The sequence below is a fragment of the Corvus moneduloides genome, chromosome Z (assembly GCF_009650955.1).
Source record: "Corvus moneduloides isolate bCorMon1 chromosome Z, bCorMon1.pri, whole genome shotgun sequence".
Lineage (NCBI taxonomy): Eukaryota > Metazoa > Chordata > Aves > Passeriformes > Corvidae > Corvus > Corvus moneduloides.
Window position 1 is genome coordinate 38,915,363 of NC_045511.1, and position 13,600 is coordinate 38,928,962.

The window sequence follows — 13,600 nt, forward strand, 5'->3', positions numbered from 1 at the left end:
TGTTGTGTTTGCATCTTCCATGTCTGCCCCCCAGCTGACACATCCCTCCGTATCTTTTAATGAAGATGAAAAGCACTGCAAGACCTTATTATTATAATTTAACACAGGGGAGAGCCTGGATCTGGTATTAGGAAAGAAAACATGAGAAGACGCTTTTTTTTTTTTCCCCTTTTTCCAGGGGAACAGGGTCATGAAAATGACAATCTGCAGGATGCAATGCCTGGGTAAACTGCTTTTGTGGAAGGAGCTGCCAATAGGAAGAACACCTGTAAAGGGCTCTGTACTATATCATCCTCACCGTGTCTCTCTTTTTATACACAAAGAGCACTTTTTGCAGAGTTCATGTCACTTTGCTGCATGTAATTCTTAAGGGCAACATAACAGATCCAGTCAGAGAGAGTGGGAAGACTGTTCCACTGCTGTCTGTGGCAACATTTGCCTGCTCTGAAGTATTCACAAGTGTTGCTATTTATTTAAGCATAGCATTACATGGATTTCAGAGCCTGTCTTCAGGAGACTTGGATGTCGCACTCCTTCATAGACGAAATTTATCCTGCTCAAAACCAATAATCAACAGTGTTTTGCAGGGCTATGACATAATGGATAAAAATGCCTGGCACTGGAAATCATATGGCCTGACTTCAACTCTTTGTAAAGCTGTAGCTTACTATGAGGTCTTGGGAAAGACATCTAATGTACATTTAATGTGTGTCAAGTTCTTCAGCATGAATAATTGTTTTTAACATCTGTGAACTTCTGTGAGATCTACAGTGGAAAAGCACTAGGGAAGCTTGATCTATAACCCTATTCAGAGCCCTCCCGCCAGTCATCCACGTTTCTGGCATGACTCACTCCTAGCTTTGTCTTTCTTCTACCAGCCTTAAGCAAAGCTGTGTGCCTGGGTTTTGCCTGAGGTTGAATTGTTTGTGAAAGATTGAGGAGAAAAAAGTATAGCTACCCTGTGTTGAAATGTGAGATGAGAGGAAGGAGGAAGAGCCCTAAACAAACAAAAATGAGTGAATGAGTCCTGAGGTTTTTATGTGAACATCTGGTAGTACCAAAGCCACATGAGGCTAAAGGCTGAATTTCTGATTCTAAGAAAGGACTTAATGAATATAATAAGCAGTACTTATAGTTTCAATGAAAGATTGCTGTGATTTAGCAAAAATGAACTTTTGAAAGCCATCATTTTAGTAGTTCCAACCACAGCAATGTTTTCAGTCATGATTTGCCAACTTTCCAGCAGAAATTCATATGCTTTGTTCCCGTCTGGATGGCTGATTAGTCTCCTTATTAAAAATACACAAAGTTCAAACTCCTGCCCATGATTCCAAAAAGCCTCTTGCTGCTATTTTAACTTTGTCCCTGACCTTTACCAAAACATAAGCACAAGCTCACTTATGTTACAATTACCCAAATAAAGGTAAGGAGGTGTTTGTAGGTTTACAGGAAGGTTTGAACCTTGTTATTAAATTACTTGTTAATTACTGATTACTTAATGATAAAGAGTTCACTCTCTATCTATGATATACAAAGGAAATGTCTAATTTTAGCACAAAGATGATGTAACACTTTCTCTCCCATCAAACAACAGAAAAACAGTTTATCTGATTTGGACTTAAAATGAAAACAAAAAAATTGTCTAAAAGCCAAAACCTGCCCTTAGATGCAAGCACAATTCCCAAAGTAGTTGGGAGACCAATCCGTGTACCTAAAAATGGAATATAGCCCCCAGTTTGGGTTAAAATTCAGCATTGCTATGCCACAAATTAAGATGTTATCACAGGTTAAATCAGTGATGATCTCCTTCCTCAGCACTAATTTAAAAGCCTGAAATCACCCCCCACCCCCTTGCACCCTAAATTTATATGGAAAATGGTGTATTCTGAACAGTACAGTAGATTTGGACTTAGTAAATCAAACTTGAAAGAAGGTATTTCTTATGCTAGTTATAGCATATTTAATAGGAAATACTTCTCTGGTTAGAGAAGTAAAGTTATCACATTAGCACTAATACAAACAGATTGCCTGAAAAGTCTATAAACGGTGTCTTTGTGGTTTTTCCCTGTCTATGCCCTCATCCTGCGAAGTGTTAATATAAATTACACCTCCTTAATTTGAACCCATCTATCTGGATTGATACCTGCCACCAGACCTTTTGATGATTATCAGTTTTGTGTCAGGGCATTTTCCAAATAAAGAACAAATAAGCCAAAACAAAATATTGAAAGGTACCTTTCTTTTTGGTGCTTATGCTGAAAAAAACATGGGCAACAATTAAATATTTCCTGAGAACTGTGCTGAGTACGTTGCCAACGTTTTTCTGAAATAAAAATGTAGACTCTAATGTTGCTTCCTTCTTAAAACATTTTCTTCCTTATATGGCTTTTCTATGACTGCAAAATAGGGCTCCAAGGATATAAAATATTCACGGTCTGCTTTATTTTTTTTCACATATGTACACTGGCAACTTAGTTGAAAGGCAATATGTATAAAATGTATAGTGGCAGGAGAAAGGTTCATTTTCTGATATTTTTCTTTTAGCTGTGTAACAATACAGTTAAAAACACTAATGGGATATATATGCTAACAACGGGTAGCATATGGATAATCTGATATAAGAATAAGTAAGTAGCTTCACTGAATTGGTCTGTGGATTTATATTGGTTTGACAAAAGGCGAAAGTTTCTTAAGTATTGCATGTGTATTTGAGGCATGTTTATTTGATAGTGTGGTAAGTATGCCTGTCTTGGAAACAGTTTTGGGCAGAATTACAGGGTTTCTTAGTAAATGGTGTCAGAAGGCCACATTTTGGGCCAGACTGCATGTTTCATAGGGAAAATTCTGGAACAGAGAACTTCACTTTGCCAGTGTGCTTCTCCACTGGATTTCCTACCTCCCAAGTATTTACAGGGTATAATTTTATGTGATCTATTGCATTTGTTTCATATTCAGCAGATTAGGATCAAGCCGATAAACAGAAACAAAAAAAAAAGCAAAACCAACCCAAAATCCCCAAAAGACCAAAGCCCTAAGAAATCAACACACAAATTTTCTTTCAACACTAGTTTTCAGGAGTTCTGTTACCCTTAGCAAAAAGCCACTGCACAGCAAAAGTTTCTCACTGTTTGCAATAATGCTGCTAATTATACTATTTATGGGAATTATGGGCACATAAACTGATTAAATGATTGGCATTTAACATGACACTTGTATTCTTTGCAGCTGTTTAGTGGTATATATACAGACAAAAAGATACAGACACAGATACATATTTAGGTATTATTGACAGCTGGAGAGGGGCTGTCCACAGCAAATTAATCCCACACCAGCTAAATGAATGCAATCTTTAAGTTTATATCAGTTTTTCTTCCTACTACATAAAAACAGACACTGAAGGATGTTTATTTGTCTATTGATTGTTTTTGTTGAGGCAAGACATGGAACACAAGAAGGTAATCCGGAGGAGTCAGCATGGGCTCACTAAAGAAAAAGTATGCTAGAACAACCTCATTGTCTTGTACAATGAAACAACAACCAGTATGGCTGAAGAGAGAGCAGTGGATATGATTTACCTTGACTTCAGCAATGCTTTGGATGCTGTCTCTCATAACATCCTCATAGGCAAACTCAGCAGGTGTGTTAAACGACTGAACAATGAGATGGATTGAGAACCAGCTGAGCAGCAGATCCCAGACGGTTGTAATGAGTGGCACAGAATTTGGTTGGAGGCCTGTCTCTACTGATGTCCCCCAAGGGGCAGTACTGGGCCCAGTACTGTTTAACATGTTCAACCTTTGGACAAAGAGACAGATGCCTCCTCAGCAGGTCACTGATGAGACAAAGCTGGGAGCAGTGGCCAATATCCCAGAGTGCAGCCATTCAGAGGGACCTCAACAGGGTGAAGAGACAGGCAAAGAGTAACCTTCTGAAATTCAGTCAAGGCAAATGCAGGGGTCCTGCACTGTGGAGAAATAACCCCAGGGACCAGCACAGGCTTGGGCTGATCTGCTGGAAAGCAGCTCTGAGGAGGACCTGGGGGTCCTGGTGGACAACAAGCTGTCCATGAGCCAGCAGTGTGCCCTGGGGTCCAAGAAGGCCAATGGTTGTGGAGGGCTGTGAGCCCTTGGCACAGGAGCCCTCTGCTCTCACTTGGAGAAGAGAGGCCGGAGGGCAAAACGATCTTCCCCAGAGATAAGCAACCTTCCTCTGGGTCACGGTGAGAAAGTGAACCACCCCCAGCATGCCTTGTTTCTATATGGTAACAGCCTGTACCCAGTTGGCTAGCTGGTTTCTACTCCATCTCCTGCCTACCCCATATAACCTCTGCCCCCTGGCCCTGATGCAGGGAGCCTTGTCCCTTAGCCACCCCTTCACAAGAACTGCTGGACAATAAAGGCTACCTCTGTGGAAGTGCTATACAAGGCTCCTGTCTCTCTATCCCCGAGTTTGCCTTGGGTGATTTCACAAAGGGCTGAATCACAAGAGCTTATATCACTTCTAGCTGAGAAGTTGCTACGCTACCTGAAATCACTTGTTGCCCAGGGAAGCCTGCCACCACCCCTGGAAGAGCTGTTCCTTGCAAGACACTCTTTCTAGGAGGGTCATGGCACACCGGGTTATCCACCCCCAGCAACAAGTGGTGTCCTGGGGTGCATTAGGAAGAGCATTGCCAGCAGGTCAGGGGATGTGATTCTGCCCCTCTACTGTGCCCTTGTGAGGTACCTCTGGAGTGCTGTGTCCAGTTCTGGGCTCCTCAGCACAAGGGAGACATGGAGCTCCTGGAGAGAGACCAGCAGACAAAGATGATTAAGGGCCTGGAGCATCTCTCTTATGAGGAAAGTCTGAGGGAGCTGAGCCTGTTCAGCCTCGAGCAGAGATGACAGAGAGGCGACCTCATCAATGTCTGAGTATCTGAAGGGGGAGTGTCAAGAGGATGGATCCAGGCTCTCCTCGGTGGCGCCAAGCAATAGGACAAGAGGCAACAGGCACAAACTGATGCACAGGAAATTCCACCTGAATATGAGGAAGAACTTTACCACGTGAGTGATAGAGCACTGAAACAGATTGTCCAGAGAGTTTGGGGAGTCTCCTTCACTGGAGAAATTCAAGAATTGTCTGGACACAATTTTGTGCCATGTCTTGCATGACCCTGCTTGAGAAGGGAGGTTGGACCAGATGACCCAATGTCCCTTCCCTTCCCTTACCCATTCTGTAATTATGTGAAACCCAAAGTCTCAGTCTTTTGAAAAAGCTTTGTTCTTTGTGAATGATTTAATGCAAATCCCTATTTGAATTGGAAAGGAGAGATTGCAGCCAAAACTATTACTAAAAACTACCACCTGGACTGTGATGCAAACCTAGCCCCATGTTACCTGCAATCCAAATAGGCAACTGTGTGAAGGAAGCAATCTTAGAAAGAAAAAGTGACTTTTCCGCTGATGCTAGGAGCAAAGCCTTGCCCCCAGACTTCCAAGAGAACAGCTGTATTCCTGCTGATCGCTACCTGGCCAAAAACCACCTTGATTTTCTGCCAAATTTGAAGCTAGAATGGATATGTCTGAGGCAACACACAATCTGTATGTTTTACAGCAGTACAACTTAGTATGTGGCATCTGATATTAGTAATGTGTATGTTTCCTTGCACAGGGTTAGAATAGTGATTCTCAAGCCCTTCTTCATTAGGCAGGCACTGAAACCTCTACTGCTGTCCAGCTGTTGAGGAGCAACTGAAGTGAGTCAAATACCGTTAAGCAGATAAACACTATAAATCCTCATGTGTGACAACACGATTACATGCATAATCTTTTATTGAAGTGACTTGTTTCTGGATCCCAAACACTGCCATGATGGCAAACCCTTGTGCTCTTCTTGTTCTTTATTTTAGGTAGCCATCACTTGTCCACCAGACAAGGAGAGGGCTCTTTGTGCTAGGCAATGTGCTAATTTTCTATAAGCCTACTTAAGAAGCTTAAAAAACGTTTCTAAAGATATATATACTCTGACTTCTCAGTGGCACAGGTTTCCCAGAAAGGTGGTGGACTCTTCTTCCTTCGAGATCTTCAAAAGCTCTCTGGATATGGACCTGGAAACCTGCTGTAGAGAACTCTGTTTGAGTATCAAGCTTGGACCTCCAGAGGTTTGTTCCAACCTTAACCATTCTGTGATTCTGTAAAACTTTCTGAGAAAAGAAATTAAGTTTGTCCTTCCTAAGAAGCATGATAGATAGAAGCAAGACATACAAGAAGGCAAGGCAGAAGAAAGGTGAAGGAAGTGATTTCATTTATCTTGTGTTTACAGAACAGAAACATAATGATTCATTTAGGGTGGTTATACAACACCCAAGCAATTCTAAGATGTAAACTTGGATTTCTTGAAATGTCATGACAGAGATCAGTCTGATTCTGTTTTCCTGAGCTGGAGATTTTGTTTTCTGTCAAAGCAGAAGTTTTACCATCCAACTTGCAGTTTTGGTCTCCTACCAAATTAATCTCTGCCTATGTGTATTGGTTTTGCACGGCCTGGTTTTTGGTAGCAGGGGGCCACAGAGGTGGCTTCTGTGAGAAGCTGCTGGAAGCTTCCACCATGTCCAGCAGAGCCAATCTCTGACGGCTTTGAAGATGGACAAGCTGCTGGCCAAAGCTGGGCCAATTAGAGAGATTGGTAACACCTCTGTGATAATGCATTTAAGAAGAAAATCAAAACAAAGTGCACAAGAGGAAGAGGTGAGAACATGTGAGGGAAACAAGGTCAGAGGAGAAGGAGGGGGAGGAGGTGCTCCAGGTGCTGGAGCCGAGATTCTTCTGTGGGCCGTGGTGAAGACCATGGTGAAGCAGCTGGGCCCCTGCAGCCCATGGGGATCCACAGGGAATGCAGAGATCCATCCACAGCCTGTGGGGGAGGTGCCTGTGCTGGAGAGGGTGGATGCCTGGAGGGGGCTGTGATCCAGTGGAAGACACGGTGGAGAGAGGGGGTCCCTGCTTCCAGGCTGGAGCAGCCTGTCCTTGGAGGACTGCACCTCGTGGAAAGAGAGACCCACGGTGCAGCAGTTTTGGGAGGACTGTTTGCCCATGGGGGGAGTTCACACTGCAGCAGTTTTGGGAGAACTGTTGCTTGTAAGATTGGAGCCACACTGGAGAAGTTCACAGAGAACTCCCTCCTGTGGGAGGGACTCCATGACGCAGCAGGGGAAGGATTTCTCTCCCTGCACAGCGGAAGAAAACCTTGGGTGACAAACTGACCAAACCCCCCTGCCCTGTACCGTATGCTGTCAGTGGGAAGGAGAGAGGGGCTGGGGGAAAAAGGTGTTTTAAGGGCTTATTTTACTTCTCATTATCCTCCTCTGACCCTGTTAGCAATAAATTCACTTTGCAACTTTAAGTTGAGCCTGTTTTGCCCTTGGGGTGGTTTCTCCTGGTCCTTATTTCAACTTACGAACACTTTGTTAATTTTTTCCTCTCCTCTGCCCAGCTGTGGCAGGGGAGGATGAACAAGTGGCTTTTGTGAGTGCATGGCATTGGGCCAGTGTGAAACCGTGACACTATGGGACCAAGAAAATATTTGACCTTACAAGATACTGGACTCTTAACCAGCCACTGAAACTGAAACTGAATTCAGCAGTGCTGTGAATGTTAATGGATGGGGAAAGGCCCTTAACTGTGTCTTCACAGAACCATACTCAGTGATTAAAACCAAATAACTAATTAATAATTAAAATCAAATAACATTGAGATCTTAATTTTTCATTCCTTCTGCTGCAATTGTTTTTCTGAATTTGGACATTAAGTGGATGATTTCATGTGAAGTAGTAATTTGTTTTACAGGAGGTGAAGAATAATAAGGAGACCAACAGTAGCTGAAGGAATTAGAACTGGAATCTGGAAACCATGAAATGTGGTGTTTGTATAAACCTGATGGGTACAGATCCTTTAATCAGAAGTAGAGCATGAAGTATTCTGTTGGAAGCAGACACAAGGAAGCTGTGTTTAAAACTACGTTTGAATGCTCCTGAAAATTTTTCCCTGAAGCAGATTTGAAAAGGAAGAGGAGGGAATGACAAGTGATTCCATATGACTTTTTTTGGAAATTACTTTTTTTTCCAAGATCATCTCTGCTGAAATCAATTTCCCTTAGTGGAGCTGACCCAACTACTGTTCTATATTAAGGAGCCAGGTGTTCTGCTTGGTCTGTTTTGAATAAATGGCAGAGTGTATCTAAAAGACAATTTTTAATTTCTACTTTGTCATATTTATTCGGCCTGTTCCTGTTTTAAATTGATGACTTGGCCTATCTAGAATAAAAAGGTCTATGCTAAACACTCTTATGTCTTGTTTGCTTTAATTAGAATTTTAACATGATGTTATCTTCCAAGTAAAAGTTGATGTTTATAGCATTTGAAATATAGTCATGAACAAGAAAAGGACAGACTCTTCTTGGTCAAAGAAACTAGTCAGGATTTCTTAAATGGTTTTACAGTATGAAGTGCAGTTTCTAAAAAATAACATTGTATCAGGAAGTTTTCCATTTGTCTCAGATATGACATATTAATATTTCACATAAGGTCAACCCAAGTGGCTTTGAAATATTTTGTTTTGTTCAAACAATGCCTAATATTTCTGCCCTATTAAGTAAATTAAGTTGGATTTCCCTACTGTGGCAAGCTGCTGCCTGGGAATATTGTTCTGTTCAGCTCTCATGATGCAGTGTTGTCCTTCCCCAGCTAACAGCCTACTGCTGTCTGACTGCAGACTTCATGGGAGATGTAATCTGGCCCATAAGGTCCTTTGGGAAAACACATTAAGCTACAATTCATGTGGTCAATGATACAACAGGTCTACCTCATGAGCCTCTGCATGAGTCTCTTGTGTAAGTGTCCAAATAAGAATAGGATGAGGTAAATATTTTCGGCTTTTGCAGAACCTCTGTACTTCTACAGCAACGTGTACACTGACATGGGCTTGCTTTCACTTTTGCAAGATATTTCTGAAAGACATTTGGAAGACATCCATGGACTTCTCTGAACAAAGAAAACAGGTGTGTTACCACCCCTGCATGTAAACACCAACCGTATTTTTTGGTGGTTCAGACAAGGAGTAAATATTTGCTGTGATGGGTTGACACCTGCTTCTCCATGGTCTTCACCCAGGGTAGCCTCTTCTCCACTACCTGGACCACCCCCTCCTTCTCCTTCTGCACTGACCTTGGTGTCTGCAGGGCTGTTGCTGTCACATATTTCTCACTCACCTCTCTCAAAACTGGTATGAGTTGTTTTTTACCCTTTCTTACATATATTTTTCCAGAGGCACTACCAGCTGGGCTGATGGACTGCTTACCTCTGGCCAGTGGGGGTGCCATTTTAGCACTGGCTGGAACAATCCATGTTGGGCATGGGGCAGTCCCTGACCTCTCCTCATGGAAACCACCCCTGAATCCCCTGCTGCCAACTCTTGGCAACTCTTTACCATAGCTCATTTGATAGAGAGGCTCTTCCTTTTTTTGTGTTGGCTGTAGCAGTGAAGACCCATAATCCTCCTTGAGCACAAAATCCCTTGACTGCACATGAGAATTTCTCTTTAGACCCAAAGGATGCTTGTCTCCTACACCTCAGGTCATACCTTCTTTGCTCCCCATGTAAAAGTGCCAGAGCTCTTGCTGGGACTCCCTGGTTCTCCATGTCACGACCCATGTTGTGTGTCCAAGCCCTACAGCTGTGACTAGCACCATGCATTGTTTTGTCCCAAGTGGCAGCAGTGACAAGGTGCATGAGCTGTGTTTTAGGTGGCACACACAGATTAGATGGCATGGTTTTGAGACACTGTAAGGATGAAGGAATTCAATGAGTGCTAAGGTTTTTGAGGTTGAGAAGACAGATTCAGAAACAGTGTGAGAGAAGGTATTTCCCAGGGCATTGCAACAGTCTGACAATGAGCTCTCACATCTTGAAATAAGGATGCCTTCTACTGCTCCTGTGGTTCATGCTTTTTAGGAAACCATTCAGCCCTGGTTTCTGGACAAGTTTTGTGTAAGAAAGAGTGGAGCTCGTTCAGTGGGATGACATGGATAAGCTCACTGCTACCTGCCCATTCCCACAGCACTTGAAGTCTAACTGCACTGGGATGCAGAGCACTGGCTCTGGGCAACTGAAAGGGAGACTCCCTTGTGAGAGCAAATCTACTGTGGAATGACTACAGCAGTGGGCAAGGCAAAAGCCGCGAATATCATCCGTCTGGATTTCTGTATGGCCTTTGACATGGTTTTCCACAGCACCCTTCTCCCTAAATTGAGGAGATACAGATTTGATGGGTAGCCTATTTAATGGATAATGAATTGGTTAGATTGTTGCATCCAGAGGTCAGTGGCTCAGTGGATGGAGATCGGTGATAAGTGGGGTCCCTGAGGGGTTTGTATTGGGAATAGTGTTGTTTAATGTCTTCATCAATGACACAGGGTCAAGTGCACTCTCAGCAAATTTGCAGATGACATCAAGCTGAGTGGTGCAGTTGACATTCCTGGGGACAGGATGCCATCCAGAGGGACCCGGAGAAGCTCAAGGAGTTAGCCCATGGGAATCTCTTGAGATTTATCAAGGCCAAGTGTAAGGTGCTGCAACCTGGGTTGGGGCAACCCCAGACATAAATACAGACTGGGAGAAGAACTCATTGAGAACAGCTCTGCAAAAAAGGACATGGGTGTGCTGATGAGTGAAAAGCTGGACCTGACTTGACGATGTGCACCTTCGGCCCAGAAAGTCAATTGTATCAAAGAGGAGTGGCCAGCAGGTTGAGTTATTCTGCCTCTCTGATCCACTGTGATGAGACCCATCTGAAGTGCTTGTCCAACTCTGGGGTCCTTAGCACAGGAAAGGCATGAACCTGTTAGAGCAGGTCCAGAGCAGAGCCACCAAGAGGATTGAGGCCTGGAGCACCTCTCCTACGAAGAGAGACTGAGACAACTCATGTTGTCCAACCAGGGGAAGAGACAGCTCCAGGGAGACCACGTTGCAGCCTGTCAGTTACTGAAAGGGGCCTACAAGTAATACGGGGACAAAACCTTTATCAGAATCTGTTGTGATAGGATGAGGGGTGACAGTTTTAAACTGAAAGAGAGTCAATTTAGATTAGATCTAATAATTTTTTATGATCAGGATGATAAAACACTGGCACAGGTTGTCTAGAGAGCTAGTAGATACCCCATCCCTGGAAACATTCAAGGTCAGGTTGGTCAGACCCCTAGATCTAGCTGAAAATGTCCCTCCTGACTGTAGGAGTGTTGGACTTTGTGATCTGTGGAGGTCCATTCCAACACAAACAATTCTGTGATTCTATGATTTATCTGTCTACCTGTACGTGCATGCAGACAATGCACTGGCAAAATCAAAGATGTATTAAATGAGGTTGTTTTCAGGTAATGTGCTTTCTTGATATTATGTCATAGTAAATCAAAGGGCCTGGATTTGTTGAGATCATGGATGCCAGCATGCATAAAAAAGATTGGGTGGTGGCTGGATTATATCACCAAATCCTAGTTAACATTTCTGAAAGATGGGTGGGCATCAACACTCTTAATAAAGCAAACACTGGGAAGTGAGAGGTGATTTCTTACCTTGGCTTACTCAGTTGATATCTCTGGTGAATTTAGGTCATGCGATTTACTTCATTGTGTTTATCACTCCCCTGATTTCCCATCTGTTTGTGTTTCTTTTTTAACACTTATTTCAGTCATTGTCTGTGCTATGATGGAGACTGAACTTCAGAACAGAAAAATTATTTGTAAGGAATGGGAAAGTGTTATATTTCTTAAAAAGTGTATTTAATAATTCCTAATACTAGTTCAGAGCTGTTCACTTTCACATACTGTCTTAGAAGCTAGTTGCCATGAATTAGCTACCACAAAGCAGAAATTCACTTTGCACTGCTGTTATGCAAAACTGTAGGTTATCATTTATTAAGAGAAAATAAATTCAAGTCTATATGAGTGAAACCCATCTCAGTAGCCTTTGGATCCCTGTAACAGAAACATAAGACACAGAGAGCTTTGGTGCCTCCATTACCAGAAGTCAAAATAATGACCATTTAGTGAGCTTCTATCATATTACAGGAAAACACCCCATGGTAACTTGAACCCCCACAGTCATTAAAACAAAATTCCTTGAAATATTAGTCCATTTTTATTGTTTATGTGTTGACTTAGATTAGAAGGTCAGACTGTCCAGATTGCTTTTCAGTTCTGTCTTAGTGAAAGATAAATAGTTTAATTTTCTCACTAATATTTTCAGTTGCATGACCTGATGGAATAGCAGCAGGCTGTCCAACCCTCTCCTTTGCATTGCCTCTATGTTATACGAGTTTCCTGGTCATTTCCTGGTGAGCATTTACTATGTCACTTAAGTCTCTTGTCTTTTCAGTTTCTCAGGCATAGTCTTTTTTAAATGCAGGATGGTCATAATTTTTTGGCTAAATGGTGGGTGATAGTGGATCTTTCCCATCCCCCAGTTACAACAGTGATACCAGGAATGCTAGGCTGTGTTTAGGGACTGTCATTTCAGCTGTAAATACCTTCTGCAAGTCAGGCAGTTTAAAGACCACTGGGATAAAGAAAAAGATCTTGGATTTCTAATGTGTTGTAGTGAAAAACCTTTAGGGGTTTTTTTTGTATCTATCTGAGGCATTTCTGTATTGCTTCTTTCTGCTATGTACAATATACATGTCACAGACAAACTGCATGTATTAATATTACAGAAGCAGGCCTTTTAGTTATACACAGCCATAAAACACAGGCATGGTTGCAGAGATTTAATTTCTGATATAAATAACACACACTAGAGAGTTTGGCTAAAGACATGTTAATTTCTTAGCAATAACAATCCCCTTGAAGATATGGCCTCTGCAGAAAATGTAAGGTAAAAAGCCTGTCCTATGTCTTGTCATTTATGTGAATATAACAAAGCCTTTTTCTTTTTTTGACCTTCTATATGCAGTGTTTTTCTTCAGGGCTTGCTAGGTTCTTTGGACATTTATCAGTTTTACTGGCACTTACTACTCCAGCTGCAGACCAGTATTTTGTAGGGCTACCTACAGTGACTACACAGAATGTTTGGGGTTTCTAGGTCTTATGTGTGTGCAAAATTGCGTTGCATATTTCAAGATATCTCTTCTCCTCTATGCTTCTTTGATGGCAAAGGATGAGTTAAAAAAAGAACAGCTGAAAAGTGGAAGAATAAAATACAAAACCATCTTTTCTCACCTAGAAAAATGTTTGTGAGAAAGAAGAGATTTATTTCTAGGCTGAAATGACGTTCACACCATGTTTGCTTGGAAACATCTTGCTCTTTCAATGGCATGCTTTGGTTGGTAAACAACCATTAAAATTCTGAGCAGATCTGCATAGCTTGCAGGAAAACCTCTCAAAACAGCTGCAGCCTCCTTTCAACAGATGGGAATTAATAATAGCCTTTGTTCTCCAGGCTCTTCCATTTTTACCCACAAAATGGGTTGAAAGTTGCTTTTCCTAGACCACTGGTGCCCACAGGAGTGTGACCACTCCTGTAGTGGGAGCTGTAGGTTGTGAATGAGCACGGGAGGTTGTGTGTGGCACCAGCCTC

General features: G+C 42.3%; 1 long non-coding RNA gene across 1 annotated transcript; it reads left to right on the top strand.

Annotated features, from left to right (window-relative positions):
- Positions 1 to 4,961: 4,961 nt before the first annotated feature.
- LOC116438594 lies at positions 4,962 to 8,315 on the top strand. Its single transcript, XR_004237834.1, has 2 exons — positions 4,962 to 6,139; positions 7,824 to 8,315. It is a non-coding gene; the product is annotated as an uncharacterized LOC116438594 (long non-coding RNA).
- The last annotated feature ends 5,285 nt before the right edge of the window (positions 8,316 to 13,600 follow it).